The sequence below is a fragment of the Mytilus trossulus genome, unplaced genomic scaffold (assembly GCF_036588685.1).
Source record: "Mytilus trossulus isolate FHL-02 unplaced genomic scaffold, PNRI_Mtr1.1.1.hap1 h1tg000050l__unscaffolded, whole genome shotgun sequence".
NCBI classification, from domain to species: domain Eukaryota; kingdom Metazoa; phylum Mollusca; class Bivalvia; order Mytilida; family Mytilidae; genus Mytilus; species Mytilus trossulus.
Window position 1 is genome coordinate 5,098,282 of NW_026963292.1, and position 24,728 is coordinate 5,123,009.

General features: G+C 32.2%; 1 long non-coding RNA gene across 1 annotated transcript; it reads left to right on the forward strand.

The window, feature by feature from the left end:
• The first annotated feature begins 8,259 nt into the window (after positions 1-8,259).
• On the forward strand, positions 8,260-23,224 carry LOC134699226 (uncharacterized). The gene is made up of 4 exons (XR_010103531.1): positions 8,260-8,420; positions 18,751-18,800; positions 21,349-21,398; positions 22,743-23,224. It is a non-coding gene; the product is annotated as an uncharacterized LOC134699226 (long non-coding RNA).
• The last annotated feature ends 1,504 nt before the right edge of the window (positions 23,225-24,728 follow it).

Consider the following 24,728-nt stretch of genomic DNA (forward strand, 5'->3'; position numbering starts at 1 on the left):
TTTTTTTTACACAGGTATTATTATTATTTCATAAAGAGTGTGGGTACAAAGTACACTATGATTATGGACTCATTTTCAACTTGGCATTTACTATATTATTTGAAATAAGATAGAATAAAAAAGGTTCATGAGGAGCCATAAATAGAAACAAATGCTTTATTCACAATATATATGAAACCGGAGTGACAAAAATTGGGACTCGGAAATTTAAAAAATAAAGAAATTTGGTAACAAAGATAAAGAGAAAATCAATGAAAGTATACTTTTTAGAACGTTGCTCTGGTGGGTCAATCTTGCGATTTTTGGAAAAACAGTCAAACTATCTTTCTCAAAAAAGGGGAACTATAGAGAGCAAAAAAAATTATTATGAGAAAATGACAAAATTGTAAATTGTTCAAATGAAGTTTCAAATATTTTTGATAATTTTTTCTCCACAGTAGCAGACAAAATTGGAGCAGATCACTGGCGAATCCAGAAATTTTCACATGACAAGTCGGGGCCCACTGACTGCCTAAGAGGGGGCCCTCTCCGGTCACCCTTCAGTGATTTTTTAAATAAGCAACCAATTTTTTTACCAAAAAGGGGGGGGGGCGGGTCCCCTGTCCCCCCTAAATCCGCCTCTGTAGATGTGATATATGACCCCTCGAATCACCCAAGTATACAAGAAATTATAATTAACAGAAAGTATGATTCTGATTTTGAATTCAATAAAGTATCTAAAGATAATGTCGAAATTTTTTAAAATAAAATAAACATAAAGGAGGATACAGGAGCTGATGGTATTCCAGCAAAAATAGTAAAAAATGGTAAATCTTATATTGTACCACAGCTGACAACTCTTGTAAATTTGTCAATTGAAAATAACTGTTTCCCTGATAAACTTAAAGAAGCCCAAGTGACCCCCTTCATAAAAATAGTGACACATTATTAAAACATATTATATACCAGTTAGTCCTGTTAGTGTCTTACCCATATTTTCTAAAATCTTTGAAAAAAAATATTTGAAATTCAATTAACAGATTATTTTGACAAAATATTTAATCCATTTTTGTGTGCATTTAGACGCGGACATGGATGTCAGACCACACTTCTCAGAGTGTTAGAAGACAGGCGTGAAGCTCTTGATAAAAACCAGTATATTGCAGCGGTATTAATGGATCTTTCTAAGGCTTTTGACAGCCTGCCTCACAATATTATGCTAGATAAATTATCAGCATATTATGGTTTAACCCCCAATACAGTTGCTCTTTTAAGGTGGTATGGGAGTCTAGAATAAAAATGATAGAATTTGTTCATACTTTGTCAAAATGTAGTATCTATTGATACATGTTCAAAAATGATATAAAAATGATAGGTCACCGCACATTTTCTCAAGCTACAGGTTGTGACAAAATGACCAATTTTGTATGGATTATACAGGGAAAAGCACCATTTTGTGAATAGAAACTAAACAAAATGATAGAATTGTATAATAAATTAGAAAACGATAGCTTTCAGACAATGCTCTTAGAATATCAAAAGAAAAGATAGGGTCACCGTACGTTTTTTGCGGCTAAAAGACAAAATAGGAAAATTTCATGTAGAGTCCTTCAGAAAATGCACTGTTTTAGAGTTATCTCCCCTTAAAATGCCAATTTGAAAATATTAAAAAAACAACCAAAAATAATCTACACTTGTAAAAATTTAATATTTCTAAGTTATATTCTTATAAGTTGGTTCTTTTAAATGAAAATTCACATTAAATATTGCATTCCTGCATCAAATTTTGCTAACTTGATAGAAAATATGGACCTTAGATTCTCTGTTTTTACAATCCAAGATGGCGAAAGACACCCATATCACCTTAAAGACCTATTTATCTTATCGAAAACAGCAAATTAAAGTCAATATAAAAAAAGAAGATGTGGTATGATTGCCAATGATAAAACTATCCACAAAAGACCAAAATGACACAGACACTAACAACTATAGGTCACCGTACGGCCTTCAACAATGAGTAAAGCCCTTACCGCATAGTCAGCTATAACAGGCCCCGATAAGACAATGTAAAACAATTCAAACGAGAAAACTAAAGGCCTTATTTATGTAAAAAATATGAACGAAAAACAAATATGTAACACATAAACAAACGACAACCACTGAATTTACAGCCTCCTGACTTGGGACTGGCACATACATAAATAATGTGGCGGGGTTAAACATGTAAGCGGGATCCCAACCCTCCTCCTAACCTTGGACAGTGGTATAACAGTACAACATAAGAACGAACTATAAAAATACAATGTTCTGAGTGGTTGGACTGACATCCACAAAGTCGTACCACAGGGTTCGATACTGGGATAAAATTGAGAATGGAAATGGGGAATGTGTCAAAGAGACAATAACACGACCATAGAAAAAACAACAACAGAAGGTCACCAACAGGTCTTCAATGTAGCGAGAAATTCACGCACCCGGAGGCGTCCTTCAGCTGGCCCCTAAACAAATATATACTAGTTCAGTGATATTGAACGCAATACTTATTTCCAAATTGTACACAAGAAACTAAAATTAAAAAAATACCAGACTAACAAAGGTCAGAGGCTCCTGAATTGGGACAGGCGCAAAAATGCGGCGGGGTTAAACATTTTTATGAGATCTCAACCCTCCCCTATACCATGTATACCTCTAGCCAATTGTAGAAAAGTAAATGGATAACAATACGAACATTTAAAATTCAATTCAAGAGAAGTCCGAGTCTGATGTCAGAAGATGTAATCAAAGAAAATAAACAAAATGACAATAATACATAAATAACAACAGACTATACTAGCAGTTAACTGATATACCAGCTCCACACTTCAATTAAACTGATTGTAAAATTATGATTTCATCATATGAATATTATATCAGGCACAATCCTTCCCGTTTATAGGGGTTTAGTATCATACCATGATAACTTATATATGAGAAGAACATAACCCGTGTCATGCCATGCAACAACTGGTTTTTGAATAAATGTTTTTAGTTCCGATGCAAAGACCCTATAAGTGAATCAATATTAACGCCAAAATAAGCAAACTTTAATGACGTGACAACAGTATCGTAACTATATCCCTTCTTGATAAGTCTATTTAAAGGTTTTGTTAGTTTCTGAGGTGAATACTGACATTTTTGTGCTTTATAAAGAATATTTCAATAACAATTGTATGTGAAATACCTGAACGTAAAAGAAGTCTGTTTGTTGAGCTATATCTACGAATGATGTCCTTATACCGATGATAAAATTTAGTAAATGTTTTGACTAGTTTGCGATATCGAAAACCCTGGTGTAATATTTTTTCAGTAATACATAAATTTCTCTCATTAAAATCTAAAACATTGTTAAATACAAAAGCGAATCGTACAAGTTGAGATATATAAACACCGTAGGACCATTGATGTTTAACATATTTATAAATGATATTTCTCTTTTTGTTAAAAATGGTTGTTTATATAACTATATATATGCAGATGACAATACATTTTCGTTCTGTACTCCCGATTTCGATTTATTAATTTCAACTTTGGAATATGATTTAAAAATACTTAGTGAGTGATTCAGGGAGAATAAAATGCAAGCAAATCCTGACAAAATTCAAGTTTTGACTATTGGCAAAAAGACCTTTGAAAAGAACCCATTAATAGATCCGTGTTTTACGTTATCAAAAGAAGATAGGTTATCTGGTTTGGAATCGGTATAGTTGACTTGTTTAGACCTCGAATTTATGGACCCGAACGATTTGGCCTTGTATCGGCCGGGTATTGGTAGTTTTCCTGATTTGGTGTAATGGTTTTACATCGATAAGCAGTGTGACCCGTTTGGTGACAAATTTGGCATTTACTACTTGTTGTTTGTCCAAATCCATTCCAATTGCATTCTCGTTTCCTATGTCCTGGAAAATTACAGTTGAAACAATTTGAATTGGGGTTTGAGGTTGGGTATTGATACTGTTGTCTCCTTTGAAAATTATTTTGTGGTGACTCGTATTGGCTATTTGGTGATGCTTGTGGGACTTTCGAAATTAAAACGGCACCGACACAGTTTTACTGAGCTTAGCAACTTCATTCGTTAGACTAGCAAATTCAGGGATTTATTTACTTCAGAAGTGAGGCTAGAAATCTGAGATGTCATATTAGAAATATCGCTTTGTTGGTCAGAGGGAGAGGTAGAAACTGCATTTTCAAATATTTTTTTCACGGTATCCACATGTTTCGGTCATTTTAGCAGACGTTAAAACAGCGGACAAATCTGCTGGCTGGCCAGCTCGTACGAAGAATGCCATTTTCTCTGGTAGGCCCTCCATGAATCTAGCTAAGACCTCATGATCAGGTTTATGTAAAAGGTTTCCCTTTTCAAGGATTTGACTATGGAAATCTTTAAGCTGTTGAGATTTTCCTAATTTAAGGGTATTAAAAATTTGACCTTCCATCATGGCCATAGCGCTGTGATTTTTAAAATTCGTGAATTTTTCCTCAAACAAAACTTCGATAGCGGGCCATGATTCTTTTGATCTTTCACTTAGAGTATTGAACCAGGTTAATGCTGGACCTTTTAAATGAAGATGAAACGCGGCTACTTTTTTCCCGTCAAAATCACGAAGATCGTGCAAAAGAGCATATGATTTAAATTCCGATAAAAATTTCTTTGCGTTGTCCTGTGAATAACCCGAAAATGTTGAGCAGTTGGCAAGTTTTTCCATTTTTACAATTGAGTTTTCGCTTTTTGGAGGTGTTGAATCTAAATGTGTAGAATGCAATTTTAGTGTGGAACTTTTCTTTGGTGTTGGTAGGGGGTGAAAAATGTCATGTTCTTTAAATTCGTTAAATTCAAGAAAATCTGGAGTTAAAATAGTACTGTAAAAATCATCTTCATTTTGATACAAATACGTAGATTCAGCGGTGTTATTATTTTCAGCGGAAGAAAAGTCAATCTCTGGACTACTCATGTCAATTACAGTTCAATTTGTAGCGTACCAATGTACACATACAGAAAACAATTATTCATCTCTTGCATTTTGTAACGCAGATTCCCAAATAGATACCTAATTCGGAACTGGAATATTGTAGCGCGACAATTTGCACATACAATTATACATTTATATAGTATAAAGAGAAACGTACTTACAGATAACTTGAGTTGAATTTTCCAAATAAATCCCTGTCCAGACAGAATTCTCTGGTATTATAGCTAAACACAGTACATATTAAATACACAACAAAGTTTTAATAACCACAATCTTGATAACTTTTGGACGCGGATGAATACCATCATAATATCCAGTAAAAGTGTAACTAGAAAACGTATGTTTTCGTTTTCCTTGTTTGCGTGTTTGCACTAAATCATTCGACAAACTTGGGGAATGTACATGTAAAATACGGTTGATGTCACGAATATAAATATTTAACTGCTCTATTTGAGTATGTAGACACAGATCATCTTCACGGCGAAATTGTTCTGGATTTGAATGATAATGGAAAACGTTCCACCAATAAATAGAATATACCGGAACTTCTATATAAATAAGTTTGACCTTTTCGAAATTACGAAAGAAAAAGTAAATTTCTTTGTAGATCGAATAAATATGGTTTACACTGTCATTCCCATGCACTGCTCTTCAAAGAAATACTGCCATCCCGTTCTTTCTTAGTTAAATCGGTTGTCCCTAACCACACACACAATGTAATGTTATTATACTGATTTATAAGTTCCGCTAAATTTCGCTTCAAAAAATTAAACTGTTCCTTTGTCGTAGCTCCTGATGTATAGCACCATTTAATTGAATTTCGGAAATTAAGTTGATTTTGTAAACATCGACTTTTGTTGTCAGATAAAATAACCGGAACACTTGTTAAATTATTGTTTCAATACGGAATTTCTTCAATTTTCGACAATTGTTTGCGTATGTTATTCATATAAACATTTAAAATTAAAGTCACAATACTAATAAATATAATTTGAGTCCTCCACCATAATAGATCCGTGTTTTACGTTCTCGGATACTAATAATTAATAACAATATTTTTGTATCTATTCTGTATTTTCAAAACTACATCTTATCATTTACGCTACAAATCTACAACTCCCAGTTTAGGCTACACGTGCTGATCTTATCTATATTCATGCATATGCATTAGCTATATGCCGGTAGGCGTGTCAAAATCGTATCATACGCGATAATGACCAGCCAGTACACACTGTAATGATTTCATTAACCAGTATTAAAAAGATAAACATAACACCATCTATACATATATTCAAAATTCGAACCTTAAATGTGAAAAAACTATTAGGCATAGCTAGAAATAGACTACCAGCTAAATGTTCATATATCAGCTGAATCTGCAGGAAGGCATTACAGCAATTAAATGTTTTAAAAAGTCTAGGCTCAGTTTTTGGATAGACTTAGTAAACTTAGTAAACTTACAATATTTCATACTTTTATTCTTAGTAATTTTAATTTTTGCCCTTTGGCATGGCATTTGTGCACTGAGAAAAATTCCAAAAACCTAGAAAAGGTGCAGGAAAGAGCACTCCGTTTTGTATATGAGGATTTTACTAGCTCCTACGACGACCTCTTACTTAAAGCTAAGGTGCCCTCCTTGCAGATCAGACGGAGAAGAACAATGGCTCTAGAAACTTTTAAAATTATTAACAACATAGCTCCTGCGTGCTTACAGGTGAATGTAAAAAAAAGGTCTAAATATTCTTTCAGGTATGTAAATATTCTTGAAATTCAACAGGTAAAGTCAACCCGTTACGGTGAAAAAAATCGTTCAAATTTGCTGCTGCTACTTTATGGAACAGCCTTCCAAACCATTTCAGGACTGAAAACAGTTTTTCACATTTTTAAAGTCTTGTTCGGTCCTGGAACGGTTTGGAATGTCGCTGTTCTGCTTGCAGATAATTCTTTTAAAATAAAAATATATAAGTGTCGAACCACAGACTATGAGAACAGTCAGAATTATTTAACATTTATCAGATATGAGTTCTTTCAAAAACTGAGGATATCTAACAATACATGTATCAACCTTAATGTCCTACTACATAACTACCGGTATTATATTAAGACTTTTTAACTATTTTTTTTTATTTCTTACACCATTTGGACACTAGTGTTTGCATACGACAAAAAATAAGACATTAGCAGCAATGTAATAAGGGAAAAAAAATTAAACGGTTTTATGAATATGAAGAAACAATATGATTTGTTTTCTGTCGCCTAATTCAGAGGCAATCCCAAACCTGGTTCCGTGTATATAATTGCCATCTATATCATCGCTAGGTGTTTCCTTTCGAAGTTCAGACACCATTTTAGCACCAGATAGTTGTACAGAATCAATAAGATCTGATTCTTCTTTTGCTCAGTTATCCCAGATTATATGCCATATTCCAAAATGGGTATAAGAAAGGCAAAATTAAGTTTTCAGTTCCAATTACTGCCTATCAATCTCAGTTTTACAAAAAATCCATGATATATCATCTGAAAACTTATTTTTTAGCTTTTAACTACATCTTCTTTGTCATTTACCAAACAACAAAAACAGAAAAAGACACAAGATGGACCATCTAAGTTACTCTACCCTTTTGGTGTCTATCAGAAAGATAACCTTGGAACCAGTATAGCAAATTAACCTTTATCCCAGTTTATATTTATAAACAAACTGTGACAAATAATGAAACGGTATCATATGCCAAACCCGATCGCATGCTATTGGCACATACCACAAAATAAATCAAATATCTTTCCCTTTGCATGTCAGGATTTTTCACCGTAAATTTCATCATATAATATGATTAAATGAGTTAAAGTAGAGTCCTTGTTACGAAACTCAGACCGTCAGTATTAATCTGTTCAATTTTAATAATATATTGCATGCTCATGCTGGATCTAACAATTTTTGTTTACAATATTTTTCTGAAACAATTTAACAAAGTATAAATGAATGTTGATTTCATATACCCTGAAAATTAATTCTAAAGCATTGAGGAGCAGAAATTTGGTTTATTGCCAGTCCGTTGTGGTGCGTTGTTAATTAAACTTTTTAGTGGTTTATACACGTATCTTTTACCACCATACTTGGAAGCAATCTGACCATGGACACCATAGCTTATGGCGCAATTTGATACACAAAGACCTTGCCCTCGGAGGTATATAATATACACGGTTCCTGATACAATCACCGTAACTATCACCGTGGTTTGTGCGCATGCGCAAAAAACGCCCACCGAATTTCCTACTTTCATTTTTGAAAAATCTTCTATTTGGAGATAGATTTGTACGCATCTATTTACATTTTATCTGCGAAAGAAAATACACTTGCTCAGTTGCTGAAGTGGCTCTCTTTCTCGTCCTTAAGAGCACACATAACTTCTAAAACGTAAAAAAAACATGTGAAAGGTATGAAAAATAATGCATTGTAACAATGAAAACAAACATCATCTTTAAATGCAAAATAACATTTTAAAGGAAAGGAGGCTTCACCCCCCCCCCCCCTTTTTCCTTTTCCAACTACAAAATGTGATCTGGTTCAAAAGAGCCGGACAATTAATACTTTTCATGTGTATGTGTCAGGTCAGTGTTCATAGGATGTGGCCAAAATATTTTCTTGGGTAGTCCAGAAAGTTTTAAAAAGATTGTTATGGATCGTGCATGTATGAGGGGGTAGGACCTTTATCAGGGGTCTCATTGGGGTGTTCCGATCCCGGATCCCGCTTACTGTTTTATCAGAATCCCGTATCCTGCTTACACTATATACGTAAGCAATTCTCATTTTTTTGTCATTTCCCTGGTCCCGCAAGACCTCATTTCCTGTTTTCATGACACAATAATTTGACTTTCACGTGTCATGCTTACAAATGAATTGGCAATCCCATGTCACGCTTAGACATCAATGAGACCCACTTTATCGGGACTCCAAGATCAGGTGTTTTTCGGGATTGACTATTTAGGGATCCAGGAATTCTTTTTTTGAATTTCAGGATGTCGGGATGTCAGGATTTAAATTCGGGATTTCAGGATTTCATGTTTTTAAGCCCAAGATTTTGGGATCAGGACTCCTCCTTCCCCCGGTCATGTATGAGGGCGATACTTGTTATCTCAGGAAATCTTGGTACCTCTGTCTTAATGAATAACCGTAAAAAAAAATTGCCAAATGACAATTATAACCGTAATCACCACTCTATTCATCTATCAACACACTGTATATATTTATCACCATTCAGTATTAATCATCATTCTGTATTAATCACCACTTTGTACAACACAATATATCTATCACCATGCTATATATTTATCACCATTCTGTATTAATCACCACTTTGTACAACACTGTATACATCTATCACCATGCTATATATTTATCACCACTCTATAAATCTATCAACACACTGTATATATCTAAAACCACAGTATATATTTATCGCCACTTTGTACGACACTGTATATATACCTAACACCAACAGTGTTTTATTTAGATCTTTCTGTATATATTTTTCATTATTGAGCACAATATATATCTATCACCATCTACAATATCTATCACCTAACTTTATCTCTCTATCACCATACTTTATCTCTCTATCACCATACTATATATATATACCACTTCAGATATACCACTTCAGATATATATATATATGTTTACATGCACACGTATAAAAATTGTGGTTTTTATCCATCACAATCATAGGTTTGAACGTAGTTTTCAATTTAGACTTGTTTATATAATTTGAGAAAGCAAATTTACAGATCTAACATTGTTTGGTTGATGTTTAGACGAGTTGTATATATATATATATATATCCACTAACTATCCACTGACTATATATCTATGTCCTTACTATACATCTATCACATCATGTAATCTATCACTACACTTTATATCACCAATCACCACTTTATATTAATATCACCACACTGAATATATATATATCACCACTTTATAAATCTATAACTGCTTTATAATTCAATCAACACACTATATATAACTAAAACCACTGTATATAACTATCACTGTTCTGTATAAATATCAATTTGTACAATACTGTATAAATTAATCACCAAAAGATGTTTATTTTTGTATCTCTCTGAATTTCTTTCCATACTATAGACCTCAACTGCCTCCCTTTTTATGTTTATGGCTTCACTGTTTATATTCATCGCCTTGCTAGATATCTTTTAGGTAGCTTCACATATCTCTTCCCACAATTCATATATCTATCACCTAACATTATACACCAATCACCCCACTTTATATATCTATCACCTCACTGTTGTCTTTCACCATACTATATATATGCATCACCACTCTTTATAAAGCTGTCACCACACTTTATATCTAGCACCGCACCTTATTTATCTATCACATCACAGTTTTACCTATCATCTCTCTTTATATTTGTATCACCATACTGAATATATCTAGCACCTCTCTCTATATATATGACTTTTCTACATTCTTGTAATCATGCACATGTTCTATGTACATGAAAATAGGAATATGGTATAATGAATGTTGGTCAAACAACCTTATTGAATACATGTATATATCCTATAGTAACACATTTTTATAGTGACTATTTTAACACATGAAATTTCATTTTTATCATACCACACACTGCATATCTATTGCAACAGTCTCTTTATCTATTACCATACTCTCAATATCTATCACTAGGTCCCTTTGTGTATTACCACATTATAAACACCTATCAACTTACTATCAGCTCACGGTATATATCAATCACTACACTCTATAATTATCATCATACTGTTTATATCTAAAACTTAATTGATATATCAATGACCTGAATAAATATTTAACACCCCAATTGATACATCTTTCACCTTTCTTCATATATCTATCATCTTACTTGATACATTTATCACCTCACTTTATATATTTAGCACTTCACTATAGCTATATATATTGATATACTTACTATACATATATATATCAATCACATCACTTTATTTATATATCTATCACCTCACTTTATTTATCTATCACCTCACTTTATATATCTATCACCTAACTTTACATATTTTCCCCTTAACTTTAAACATCTGTCACCACAATGTATATCTATCACCACACCTTGTATATCTATCACCACCCTTTGTATATTTATCACCTCATTTTATATATCCATCACCACGATTTTCATATCTATCATCACACTTAATATATCTATCATCACATTTAATGTATCTATAATCACACTTAATATATTTATCACCTCACTATATACATCTATCACCACACTGTTCATATGTCACAACACTATATATCTATCACCACACTTTGTATACCTATCATCACCCTATATACATCTATCACCACACTGTTCTTATGTCAAAACACTATATATCTATCACCACACTTTGTTAATCTATCACCACACTGTTCATATGTAACAACACTTTATATAACTATCACCACACTCTAAATATCTATCACTACACTTAACATATCTTTCACCACACTTTATATATCTATCACCACACTATTCATATGTCAAAACACTTTATGTATCTATAACCAAATTAAATACATCTATCACCCCACTGTTCATATGTCATAACACTTTATGTATCTATCACCTCATTTTATATATCCATCAACACAATTTTATATCTATCACCTCAATAAATACATCTATCACCACACTTTGTTTATCACTACCCTATATACATCTATCACCACACTGTTCATATGTCACAACACTTTATATATCTATCACCACACTCTAAATATCTATAACCACACTTAATATATCTATCACCACACTTTGTATATCTATCACTACCCAATATACATCTATCACCACACTGTTCATATGTCAAAACACTTAATATATCTATCATTAAACTTAATATATTTATCACCTCACTAAATACATCTATCACCACACTTTGTATATCTATCACTACCCTATATACATCTATCACCACACTGTTCATATGTCACAACACTTTATATATTTATCACCACACTCTAAATATCTATAACCACACTTAATATATCTATCACCACACTTTGTTTATCTATCACTACCCTATATACATCTATCACCACACTTTTCATATGCCACAACACTTTATATATCTATCACCACACTCTAAATATCTATAACCACACTTAATATATCTATCACCACACTTTGTATATCTATCACTACCCAATATACATCTATCACCACACTGTTCATATGTCAAAACACTTAATATATCTATCATTAAACTTAATATATTTATCACCTCACTAAATACATCTATCACCACACTTTGTATATCTATCACTACCCTATATACATCTATCACCACACTGTTCATATGTCACAACACTTTATATATTTATCACCACACTCTAAATATCTATAACCACACTTAATATATCTATCACCACACTTTGTTTATCTATCACTACCCTATATACATCTATCACCACACTTTTCATATGCCACAACACTTTATATATCTATCACCACACTCTAAATATCTATAACCACACTTAATATATCTATCACCACACTTTATATATCTATCACTACCCAATATACATCTATCACCACACTGTTCATATGTCACAACACTTTATATATCTATCACCACACTCTAAATATCTATAACCACACTTAATATATCAACTAACTTTATGTATCTATCATCACATTTTGTATACAGTCTCTTTATCTATTACCATATTCTCAATATCTATCACTAGGTCCCTTTGTGTATTACCACATTATAAACACCTATCAACTTACTATCAGCTCACGGTATATTTCAATCACTACACTCTATAATTATCATCATACTGTTTATATCTAAACTTTAATTGATATATCAATGACCTGAGTAAATATTTAACACCACAACTGATACATCTTTCACTCTTCTTCATATATCTATCATCTTACTTGATACATTTATCACCTCACTTTATATATTTAGCACTTCACTATAGCTATATATATTGATATCCATATATATATATATCAATCACATCACTTTATTCATATATCTAATACCTCACTTTATATATCTATCACCTAACTTTACATATTTTTCCCTCAACTTTAAACATCTGTCACCACAATGTATATCTATCACCAAACCTTGTATATCTATCACCACACTTTGTATATTTATCACCTCATTTTATATATCCATCACCACGATTTTCGTACCTATCATCACACTTAATATATCTATCATCACACTTAATATATCTATCATCACACTTGATATATTTATCACCTCACCATATACATCTATCACCACACTGTTCATATATCACATCACTATATATCTATCACCACACTTTGTTTATCTATCACCACCCTATATACATCTATCACCACACTGTTCTTATGTTACAACACTATATATCTATCACCACACTTTGTTTATCTATCACCACCCAATATTCATCTATCACCCCACTGTTCATATGTAACAACACTTTATATAACTATCACCACACTCTAAATATCTATCACTACACTTAATATATCTATCACCACACTTTATATATCTATCACCCCACTTTATATATCTATCACCACACTATTCATATGTCAAAACACTTTATGTATCTATCACCACACTTTGTATATCTATCACCACCCTATATACATCTACCACCACACTGTTCTTATGTTACAACACTATATATATATCATCACACTTTGTTTATCTATCACCACCCAATATACATCTATCATCACACTGTTCATATGTCACAAAACTTTATATATCTATCACCACACTCTAAATATCTATCACCACACTTAATATATCTATCACCACACTTTATATATCTATCACCCCACTTTATATATCTATCACCACACTATTCATATGTCAAAACACTTTATGTATCTATCACCAAATTATATACATATATCACCACACTGTTTATATGTCATAACACTTTATGTATCTTTCACCACACTTTGTATATCTATCACACCTCACTTTATATATCCATCAACACACTTTTAATATCTATCATCACACTTAATATATTTATCACCTCACTATATATATCTATCACCACACTTTGTTTATATATCACCACCCAATATACATCTATCACCACACTGTTCATATGTCACAACACTTTATATATCTATCACCACACTCTAAATATCTATCACCACACTTAATATATCTATCACCACACTTTATATATCTATCACCCCACTTTATATATCTATCACCACACTATTCATATGTCAAAACACTTTATGTATATATCACCAAATTATATACATATATCACCACACTGTTCATATGTCATAACACTTTATGTATCTTTCACCACACTTTGTATATCTATCACACCTCACTTTATATATCCATCAACACACTTTTAATATCTATCAACACACTTAATATATTTATCACCTCACTATATATATCTATCACCACACTTTGTTTATCTATCACCACCCAATATACAGCTATCACCACACTGTTCCTATGTCACAACACTTTATATATCTATCACCACACTCTAAATATCTATCACCACACTTAATATATCTATCACCACACTTCATTTATCTATCACCACACTTTGCATATCTATCACCACACTATTCATATGTCAAAACACTTCATGTATCTATCACCAAATTATATACATCTATCACCAAACTGTTCATATGTCAACTAACTTTATGTATCTATCATCACATTTTGTATACAGTCTCTTTATCTTTTACCATACTCTCAATATCTATCACTACGTCCCTTTGTGTATTACCACATTATAAAAACCTATCATTTAACTATCAGCTCACGGTATTTATCAATCACTAAACTCTATAATTATCATCATACTGTTTATATCTAAACCTTAATTGATATATCAATGACCTGAGAAAATATTTAACACCACAATTGATACATCTTCCACCTTTCTTCATATATCTATCATCTTACTTGATACATTTTACATCTCAATTAATATATTTAGCACCTCACTATAGTTATATATATTGATGTCCTCACTGTATATACATATATATATCTATCACCTCACTTTTTATATTTATCACCTAACTTTACATATTTTCTACTTAACTTTAAACATCTGTCACCACAATGTATATCTATCAGCACACCTTGTATATCTATCACCACACTTTGTATATTTATCACCTCATTTTATATATCCATCACCACGATTTTTATATCTATCATCACACTTAATATATTTATCATCACACTTAATATATTTATCACCTCACTATATACATCTATCACCACACTGTTCATATATCACAACACTATATATCTATCACCACACTTTGTATATCTATTACCACCCTACATACATGTATCATCACACTGTTCATATGTCACAACACTTTATATAACTATCACCACACTCTAAATATCTATCACCATACTTAATACATATATCACCACACTTGATATATCTATCACCACACTTTATATATCTATCACCTTATTCATATGTCAAAACACTTTATGTATCTATCACCAAATTATATACATCTATCACCACACTGTTCATATGTCACCTAATTTATGTATCTATCATTACATTTTGTATATCTATCACATAACTTTGTATATCTTTCACCTCACTTTATACAAATATCACCCACTGTGCATTGTCACCACACTATGTATATCTTTCATCTCACTTTATATATCTATCACCTCATTTTATATATGTATGGCCTCGCTGAAAATATCTTATTGACTTCACTGTTAATACTTTTTCACCACATTTTATATATGTATCTATTACCTCACTGCACTGTTTAAATCAATTACAACACCATCAATACTTGTCACCAGCCAGTATATATCTTAATACTATTCTCACTCAGCAATAGTGATGGTAAAGTTTTTTTTAGAAAATGATACTCAATAAAAGATATATATAGTGTGCTGGTTGATATATTCCACGATTGCTACAGTCACTGTATTCATCACCACACTCTCCATATCTATCCCAACACTCTCAATAGCTATCGCCATATTATGATTATCTATCACTACACTCTCCATTCCAAAGCCAACAGTCGTCATTATGTAACATAATTGTCTGTATTTATATCATAATTGCCTCTATTTTTTTATTGAGTTAAGCCTGCCAATTGATATTTTATCGTGCGTTTTGCTATGTTGTGATGTCATGCTATTGTTTTAGAAAAAGGGAGAAGGTTTGGTACCATTAAAACTTTTAATCCCGCTGCAAAATTTTTCACCTGTCCTAAGTCAGGAATCTGATGTACAGTAGTTGTCGTTTGTTTATGTAATTTATACATGTTTCTCGTTTCGTTTTTTTTATATAGATTAGACTGTTGGTTTTCCTGTTTGAATGATTTTACACTTGTAATTTGGAGCCCTTTACAGCTTGTTGTTCAGTGTGAGTCAAGTCTCCGTGTTGAAGGCCCTACATTGACCTATAATGGTTTATTTTTTTAAATTGTTATTTGGATGGAGAGTTGTCTCATTGGCACTCACACCACATATTCATATATCTATCTATATATATCATAACAGTCTCTATGTATATCCCCACATAATAAACACCTATCATCTTACTTTATTTATCCATCACCTCACTTTATATATCAATCGCCACAAACTCTATATATCTATCCACATACCTTCGATATCTATCCCAACACTCTCTATATCTATCCCCATGCTTTTGATATCAATCCCCACAATCTCTATATCTTTCTCCTCAGTCTCTATGTATATGTCCTCACTATATAAAACCTACTCCATTACTTTATTAATCAATCATCTTACTTTATAAATCAATCACATTCTCTCTTTGATTATCATCAGACTTTCTACATCTTTCCCACAGTTTCTATGTTTATCTCCACATTATATTTAATCTACCACCTTAATAAACATACATATCACCTTAATTTATATATCAATCACCTCACTACATATATCAATCACCTCACTACATATATTAATCACCTCACTACATATATCAATCACCACACTACATATATCAATCACCTCACTACATATATCAATCACCTCACTACATATATCAATCACCTCACTACATATATCAATCACCACACAATCTCTATATCTATCCTCAAACTCTCTATCCCCACAGAGTTATGCATACTTTCAAATAATAAACACTGATCACCTTATTTTGTATACCTATTACCTCACTTTATATATCAATCACCACATTCTCTATATCTATCCCCATGATCTCTGCATCTATCACCCACTCTCTATATCTACACCAACATTCTCTCTGTATATATCCACATATTAAACACCTATCACCTTACTTTATTTATCAATCACCTCACTTAATATATAAATCACCACACTCTCTATATCTATCCACATACTCTCTATATCCACCACAAATGTCTCTCTGTATATATCCACATATTAAACACCTATCACCTTACTTTATTTATCAATCACCTCACTTTATGTATAAATCACCACACTCTCTATATCTATCCACATACTCTCTATATCCACCACAAATGTCTCTCTGTATATATCCACATATTAAACACCAATCACCTTACTTTATTTATCAATCACCTCACTTAATATATAAATCACCATACTCTCTATATCTATCCACATACTCTCTATATCCACCACAAATGTCTCTCTGTATATATCCACATATTAAACACCTATCACCTTTCTTTATTTATCAATCACCTCACTTAATATATAAATCACCACACTCTCTATAATTAATCCCCATAATCATTGTATCTATCCCCACAATCTCTATGTATATCACAACATTATAAACACCTATCACTTTACTTTATTTATCAATCTCCTCAGTTTACACATGTTATACATCAATCACCACACTCTCTTTGTTTATCCCCATATTTTATATCCACCCCAAAGTCTATGTTTATCTGCACATAGTAATTACCTATCACTTTACTTTATTTATCAATCACCTCACTTTATACATGTTATACATCAATCACCACACTCTCTTTGTTTATCCCCATATTTTATATCCACCCCCAAAGTCTATGTTTATCTGCACATAATAAACACCTATAACCTTACTTTATTTATCAATCACCTCACTTTATATATCAATCACCATATTCTCTATATCTATCTTCATGATCTTTGTATCTACCCCCACAATTTCTTTGTATATCACAACATTATAAACAGCTATCACTTTTCTTTATTTAACAAACACCTCACTTTCTTTGTTTATCCCTATATTCTATAGGTACCCCGCAAGTCTATGTGTATCTGCACATAATAAAAACCTATCACCTTACTTTATTTATCAATCACCTCACTTTATATATCAATCACCACATTCTCTATATCTATCCCCATGATCTCTGTATCTATCCCCCACAATCTCTATGTATATCACTACACTATATACACCTGTGCCTTTAGTTAAAATACCAATCACCTCACTTTGTAAATCAATCATTTCATTTTATATATATCACCTCACTCAAAATATCTATCACCTCACTGTTTATATTTTCACCTCAATTTGTATATTATGTCTATCACACCACTGGGTATATCTCTCAAAGCCCTATTTATACCAATTTCAAAGTGGATATGAGCATAATAATAATCTACTTTTCTGTACAGAAATCTGTTTATGTGTTTTTAGATTTTAAACTAAAAATTACTCAATGTGACACCTATCATTGTTATTTTTTTTCAGAAAAGGGAAACTAGATATTTGAGAGATAGAAAATAGAAGAAAAGGAAAAGGTAATCTTCATTGATATTGATAGTGTTATACATATGAATGTAAAGAGTTAATTAGCAATCAAACAATCCTGGTTGAAATGAAATAATTGAAAAAGAATGTTTTTTTAAAGAATAACTGCTCCAAAATGTCATGCAATATTTTATGTAAATATCATGTCAGGTAACTTTTCAATAAAAGTAGCAAATATGGTATACTTACTGTGGGTCAATGATTCTAACATTCAAGATGAGTAAACCTTATCAATATATTGCTTCAGTGTTATTGTACTTGTAGCATTGTCTACATAATACATCTGCTGGAATACACATAATGTATATACCACCACATATTATGTATCTACTACATCACATGATATAATTATGGCCACATATAATATAGCTACCGCCACACATAATCAACGACCACACTATTTTGTTGATCACCACAATGTTTGTCTATCAACTCACTGTGTTTATGTATCACCACACTATGTTTGTCTATCATCTCACTATTGCCTATCACCACACTATTGTCTATCATCACACTATGTTTGTCTTTCACCACACTTTGTTTGTCTATCACCACACTGTGTTTATCTATCACCACACTATGTTTTCTTTCACCACGCTATGTTTGTATATCACATGTTTGTCTATCACCACACTATGTATATATAGCACCACACTTTGTTTGTCTATCACCACACTATGTTTGTCTATCACCACACTATGTTTGTCTATCACCACACTATGTTTATTTATCATTACAGTATGTTTGTCTATCACCACACTATGTTTGTCAATCACCACACTATGTTTGTCTATCACCTTACTAATGTCTATCACCACACTGTTTATCTATCACCACACTATGTTTGTCTATCACCACACTATGTTTGTCTATCACCACACTACGTTTGTCTATCACCTCACTATTGCCTATCACCACAGTGTGTATATCTATCACCACACTATGTTTGTCAATCACCACACTTTGTTTGTCTATTACCTCACTATTGTCTATCACCACACTGTATATCTATCACCACACTATGTTTGTCTATCACAACACTATGTTTGTCTTTCACAACACTGTGTTTGTCTATCACCACACTGTATATCTACCACCACACTATGTTTGTCTATCACAATACTGTGTTTGTCAATCACCACACTATTGTATATCACCACACTGTGTTTGTCTATCACCACACTATGTTTGTCTATCACCTTACTAATGTCTATCACCACACTGTGTTTATCTATCACCACACTATGTTTGTCTATCACCACACTATGTTTGTCTATCACCTCACTATTGCCTATCACCACAGTGTGTATATCTATCACCACACTATGTTTGTCCATCACCACACTTTGTTTGTCTATTACCTCACTATTGTCTATCACCACACTGTATATCTATCACCACACTATGTTTGTCTATCACCACACTATGTATATATAGCACCACACTTTGTTTGTCTATCACCACACTATGTTTGTCTATCACCACACTATGTTTGTCTATCACCACACTATGTTTATTTATCATTACAGTATGTTTGTCTATCACCACACTATGTTTGTCAATCACCACACTTTGTTTGTCTATTACCTCACTATTGTCTATCACCACACTGTATATCTATCACCACACTATGTTTGTCTATCACAACACTATGTTTGTCTTTCACAACACTGTGTTTGTCTATCACCACACTGTATATCTATCACCACACTATGTTTGTCTATCACAATACTGTGTTTGTCAATCACCACACTATTGTATATCACCACACTGTGTTTGTCTATCACCTTACTAATGTCTATCACCACACTGTGTTTATCTATCACCACACTATGTTTGTCTATCACCACACTATGTTTGTCTATCACCTCACTATTGCCTATCACCACAGTGTGTATATCTATCACCACACTATGTTTGTCCATCACCACACTTTGTTTGTCTATTACCTCACTATTGTCTATCACCACACTGTATATCTATCACCACACTATGTTTGTCTATCACAACACTATGTTTGTCTTTCACAACACTGTGTTTGTCTATCACCACACTGTATATCTATCACCACACTATGTTTGTCTATCACAATACTGTGTTTGTCAATCACCACACTATTGTATATCACCACACTGTGTTTGTCTATCACCACACTATGTTTGTCTATCACCACACTGTGTTCATAAATTACCACACTATGTTTTTCTATCACCACACTATGTTTGTCTATCACCACACTACACTATATACACCTGTGCCTTTAGTTAAAATACCAATCACCTCACTTTGTAAATCAATCATTTCATTTTATATGTATCACCTCACTCAAAATATCTATCACCTCACTGTTGATATTTTCACCTCAATTTGTCTATCACACAACTGGGTATATCTCTCAAAGCACCCTATTTATACCAATTTCAAAGTGGATATGAGCATAATAATAATCCACTTTTCTTCACAGAAATCTGTTTATGTGTTTTAGATTTTAAACTAAAAATTACTCAATGTGACACCTATCATTGTTATTTTTTTCAGAAAAAGGAAACTAGATATTTGAGAGATAGAAAATAGAAGAAAAGGAAAAGGTAATCTTCATTGTCGAGCCTTCGACTTTAGTCGAAAAAGCGAGACTAAGCGATCCTACATTCCGTCGTCGTCGGCGTCGTCGTCGGCGGCGTCCACAAATATTCACTCTGTGGTTAAAGTTTTTGAAATTTTAATAACTTTCTTAAACTACACTGGATTTCTACCAAACTTGGACAGAAGCTTGTTTATGATCATAAGATAGTATCCAGAAGTAAATTTTGTAAAAATAAAATTCCATTTTTTCCGTATTTTACTTATTAATGGACTTAGTTTTTTCTGCGGGAAACATAACATTCACTCTGTGGTTAAAGTTTTTGAAATTTTAATAACTTTCTTAAACTACACTGGATTTCTACCAAACTTGGACAGAAGCTTGTTTATGATCATAAGATAGTATCCAGAAGTAAATTTTGTAAAAATAAAATTCCATTTTTTCCGTATTTTACTTATTAATGGACTTAGTTTTTTTCTGCGGGGAAACATAACATTCACTCTGTGGTTAAATTTTTTAGAATTTTAATAACTTTCTAAAACTATCCTGGGTTTGTACCAAACTTGGACAGAAGCTTGTGTATGATCATAAGATAGTATCCAGAAGTAAATTTTGTAAAAAGATAAATCCATTTTTTTTGTATTTTACTTTTAAATGGACTTAGATTTTCTTCCAGTTAACATTACATACAGTCTGCAGTTAAAGTTTTCAAAACATTTATTAGATTCATTAGCTATCCTAGATTGTTACCAAGCTTGGACAGAAGCTTCTTACAATCATAAGATAGTATCAAGAGGAATATTTTTATTGATTTTTTTCCTCAATTTTGTTTAGCCTGCAATTTACAGCAAAAGTAGGCGAGACACTGGGTTCAGCGGAACCCTTACAAATTTTTTTTATTTATTTGTCTATCACCACACTATGTTTGTCTATTGCTTTAGTATGTTTGTCTATCACGACACTTTATATTTTAATCATCACAGTTTACATATTCACCAACACATTCTTATTACCAATTCTAGATAAAAAGAAATAGTTATGATTAAGCCTTGTTTTCTCCCTATATTGACATTTCATAAAAAAGGTAAATCATGGTTCTTTGAAATGCATTTCTAATGAAAAAAATGATTTGAACTTTTCATTTAAATGATTGATCTCACAAATGAATTGTATTTCTGCATTACAAATTTTACAATTTGATACAATCTGGGGATTATTTTCTGTCTTTGCATTGATGAAACACTCCTATTTATTCTCAGATGGAAAATGAATGTCAACTGTTTGAGACATTTAAATTTTGTATTGTATTAGACTAATTATTTATTCAACTGAACCATATATTATTTTGTAGGTTAATCAAGATTTAGTGCTGGCCACACAATTAAGAAAGAATAAGAACAAGAATGTCTTTACAGAATAGGGGAGACTATTTTACTGCACTTAGATTTGTGTTTTTGTTATAATTAACTGATATTGTAATTTGTCCTTGGATAAAATATCTGCAATGTGGAGGACAACTGAACTGTGTTCTTATATATTGAAGACCTACAATCATTTAAAATGCATGAACTTTATACTACTGGAAAATGGTTATCATTAAAGTAACAAACACAGAATTTATTTACATGTATAAAATGTTATCTGAAAGGTGAAACGTGAAAGTAAACAGATTCCTGGTTGTTTGAATACAAATCAAAGCAGTTGTATTGTGTAGTTAAGAATATATTTACGTTGTTTATGCATTATATATTGGAATATTTAGAATTGTACAATATGTTTAATTTTCTGAAACCTTCGTTCTATGTTATGTAGGTTTGATTTTCATGAAATAAAAAGTTCTAAAATTTTATTATTACTTTTACTTAATATCAATGTGATTATTTTCCAGCAACAATTGCTATATGATTGCTTTTCTATATATATAATGAAATTCTTCCTCACTTTATTGACAAGAACTAAATATTGTGTCTATGATGATAATAAGAAATTGTAAACAGTCTTATGATAGGGAGACTTGGAATATCTTGAAATGGTTGTATATTAAACTCATGAAATAGAGTTATTGGTTTCCGAAATTTTTCAGATTATTCAGGAGGGAACATCTACAATCTTTTATGCACATTTTATATATTACCGACTGTAAGACATACATAGGTACTTTAGTCAGGGTGAAATATCCAAAAGACACTTACATAGTAGGGTGTATTATTGATATTTGAGCGGGAACATCAACAATGATCATACACAGTTCTATGGTATTTTTCAAACTGCAGGAGATATATATATAAAGGTACACTATTATGGATGATATTCTCCATGAAAATTTATTCAGTAGCTGCAAATGTCGAACTACGATGACATCTACAATGCTTCATACACATTTGATATTTTACTAACTGTAAGGGATATATTGGTTTATTTGTAAGGAAGAAATTTATCCAAGAACATTTATACAGTAGGCTGCAAGTGTTGATATTTAAGAGGGAAAATCTACAATCCTTCATACACATTTTGTATTTTACCGACTGCATGACATATAAGAAATGACAGAAATATGAAATATTTCCAGGAAAATTATAAAGCTGTGGTTTGTGCTCATAGTTGAAGTCCGTACTGTGACCTTTAGTTGTTAATTTTTTGTGTCAATTTGGTTTCTTGTGGAGAGTTGTCTCATTGGCAATCATACCATATCTTCTTTTTTGTCTAGCCTGCAACTTTTGTTGCAGAAAGCTCGACATAGGGATAGTGATGCGGCGGCGGTGTTAGCTAACTTCTTAAAAGTTTATATTTTAGAAGGTGATAGACCTGTATGCTTCATACTTTGTATATAGATGCCTCATGTTAGGAAGTTTCCGTCAGTCACATGTCCAATGTCCTTGATCTCATTTTTATGGTTCAGTGACCACTTGAATAAAAAGTTAAAAAAATTTGTAATGTTGAATTCTCTCTTATTATAAATAATAGGATAACTGTATTTGGTATGTGCTTACCTTGCAAGGTCCTCATGCCTGTCAGGCAGTTTTCACTTGACCTCGACCTCATTTCATGGATCAGTGAACAAGGTTAAGTTTTGGTGGTCAAGTCCATATCTTAGATATAATAAGCAATAGGGCTAGTATGTTTGGTGTATGGAAGGACTGTAAGGTGTACATGTCCAACTGGCAGATGTCATCTGACCTTGAACTCATTTTTATGGTTCAGCGGTTATAGTTAAGTTTTGTGTTTTGGTCTGTTTTGATAACTAATTTCTCATACTTTATGCAATAGGTCTACTATATTTGTTGTATGGAATGATTGTAAGGTGTACAGGTCTAGCGGGCAGAAGTCATCTGACCTT